This window comes from Bombus pyrosoma, linkage group LG18 (genome assembly GCF_014825855.1).
Source record: "Bombus pyrosoma isolate SC7728 linkage group LG18, ASM1482585v1, whole genome shotgun sequence".
Taxonomy (NCBI): domain Eukaryota; kingdom Metazoa; phylum Arthropoda; class Insecta; order Hymenoptera; family Apidae; genus Bombus; species Bombus pyrosoma.
In genome coordinates this window covers 3526620-3529884 of record NC_057787.1, presented here as the reverse complement: position 1 = coordinate 3529884, position 3265 = coordinate 3526620, and positions in this window count along the sequence as shown.

The following is a 3265-nucleotide window of genomic DNA, read 5'->3' as shown; positions in this document are numbered from 1 at the left end:
TGCCCAACTTTTTGATTTTCTTCTGTCTGCCTAACCTCTTCCTTTCTTGGATTCTCTTATTTATAAATCTCCCTTGTTTTTCTTCCTTTCACCTTTCCTTCTTTCCTCCTCGTGTGTTTGCACTTTATCTTTCCTCTCTTCGTGTTACTTCGCGCTTTCCTTTCCTTTTTCCCCTCACACTTCACTTTTTCTACAGAGCACCCCGTCCACGTGTTGCCCTTGCCTCGCACCAAATCGAAAGTCCAGTGTCGCGTATTATATATTTTTATATTTACTGGATTATTGATTGTTAATAATATAAAACACACACATATATATATATATATATATATATATGTTTTACAATATAATTTTCATATATAGTTTCTTAAACTTACTAACATATTAACTAGTTTCAATAGTGTAGTGTTGCGTATTTCTAATAGTTTTTTTTATTTTAGTTTTTTAGATTATTTATTATTTTTATATAATAATGTAGTACACACATGTACATATATATATATATTTCACAATGTAGTTTCCCATGGAATTGATTTCAATAATGTAACATTGTATCTTTTGCCAGTTATGCAAGTTAATCGTAATTCGTATATTTTATGTATTTACTGTTATTTATCTAGGGTAGGGAATCTATATATATATTTTATGTATTTCACATTTGTTATTAAAGTATGTATTCTTGGTCTGTTCCTTTTCCTTTCCTTGTTTAATTACTTAATTTATTCAAATCGCGAATTAGTCTTGATTGATTCAAATCTTAGATCGTAGTTTATTCGACTGTCAAATCATAGATTGATCTTAATTGATCGGCTAACCATTTGGATTGTCAATTCGTACATAATCATAGTTTATTAATTAGTTTGTTCAAATCGCGGGCTGCTCTTAATTGATAGAATTCCGAATCATAGGTTGAATTGTTAAATTTATAGATTATTTTTATTACATTATTCAAATCACGAGTTGTTCTTGATTGGTAGAATTTTCGAATCATAGTTAGATTATAGATTATTTTATTATTTTATTCAAATCGCGGGTTACTCTTGATTGGTAGAATTTTCAAATCATAGTTAGATTATAGATTATTTTATTATTTTATTCAAATCGCGAGTTGTTCTTGATTGGTAGAATTTCAAATTGTAGCCCTCGTTACGGCACGTGCGGAGTGCGGAACATGACAATAGTGATATTTCGATGTTTAAACGCTCATTTTGTTACATTTTTCACGCCGAATGTAGATCGTGCAGTTCCTAATTTCGAAAAAATAACGGCAGATTACAAAACGCAATCCTTTGTCCATTTTCAGGAAATTTTACTGTTATTTCGTTAGTAATTGCGATATTTCGTCGTTTAAGCGCTCACATTGTTCCATTTTTCACGCCGAATGTAGATCGCGCTGTTTCTAACATCGAAACAATCCCCGCAACTAGAAGAGCGCAGTCTTTTTGCCGATTTTCACAAAATTTAACAGTTATTTCATTAATAATTGCGATATTTCGACGTTTAAGCATTTACTTTGCTCCATTTTACACGCCAAATGTAGTGCACGCTCTTTTCAACGTTGAAACAATACGGGCACCTCGCAAACTGCAATCTTTTGCCGATTTTCACGAAATTTCACTGATATTTCGTTAATAATAGTGATATTTCGAAGTTTAAACGCTCATTTTGTTCCATTTTTCACGCCGAATGTAGATCGTGCTGTTTCTAACGTCGAAATAATCCCCGCAACTAGAAGAGTGCAGTCCTTCTAACATTTTCAGGAAATTTTACAGTTATTTCATTAATAATAGTGATATTTCGACGATTAAGTTCTCATTTCGTTCCATTTTACACGCCGAATGTAGTGCGTGCTGTTCCTAATGTCGGAACAATACCGGCACCTCGCAAAATGCAATCTTTTGCCGATTATCAGGAAATTTAACAGTTATTTCGTTAGAAATGGCGATATTTCGACGTTTAAGCGCTCATTTTGTTCCATTTTTCACGCCGAATGTAGATCGCGCTGTTCCTAATTTCGAAAAAACAACGGCAGCTTACAAAACGCAATCTTTTGTCGATTTTCTCGAAACTTTACTGCTATTTCGTTAATAATAGTGATATTTCGACGTTTAGGCGCTCATTTTGTTCCATTTTAAACGCCGAATGTAGTGCGTACTGCTTCTAGTGTCGAAACAATCCCCGCAACTAGAAGAGTGCAGTCCTTTTTCCATTTTCAGGAAATTTTACTGACATTTCGTTAATAATAGTGATATTCCGACGTTTAAGCTCTCATTTTGTTCCATTTTTCACGCCGAATGTAGATCGTGCTGTTCCTAATTTCGAAAAAATAACGGCAGATTACAAAACGCAATCTTTTGTCCATTTTCAGGAAATTTTACTGTTATTTCGTTAGTAATTGCGATATTTCGTCGTTTAAGCGCTCACATTGTTCCATTTTTCACGCCGAATGTAGATCGCGCTGTTTCTAACGACGAAACAATCCCCGCAACTAGAAGAGTGCAGTCCTTTTTACATTTTCAGGCAATTTAACAGTTATTTCATTAATAATAGTGATATTTCGACGTTTAAGCGCTCATTTTGTTCCATTTTTCACGCCGAATGTAGATCGCGCTGTTTCTAATGTCGACACAATACCGACAGCTCGTCAAATGCAATCTTTTGTCGATTTGCACGAAATTTTACTGCTATTTCGTTAATAATAGTGATACTTCGACGTTTTATCGCTCATTTCGTTCCACTTTACACGCCGAATGTAGTGCGTTCTGTTCCTAATATCGGAACAATACCGGCACCTCGCAAACTGCAATCTTTTGCCGATTTTCACGAAATTTTACTGTTATTTCGTTAATAATAGTGATATTTCGACGTTTAAGCGCTCATTTTGTTCCATTCTTCACGCCGAATGTAGATCGTGCTGTTTCTAACGTCGAAACAATCCCCGCAACTAGAAGAGTGCAGTCCTTTTTACATTTTCAGGAAATTTTACTGACATTTCGTTAATAACAGTGATATTTCGACGTTTAAGCTCTCATTTCGTTCCATTTTACACGCCGAACGTAGTGCGTGCTGTTCCTAATATCGGAACAATACCGGCAGCTCGCAAAATTCAATCTTTTGCCGATTTTCACGAAATTTTACTGTTATTTCGTTAATAATAGTGATATTTCGACGTTTATGCTCTCATCTTGTTCCATTTTTCACGCCGAATGTAGATCGTGCTGTTCCTAATTTCGAAAAAATAACGGCAGATTACAAAACGCAAACT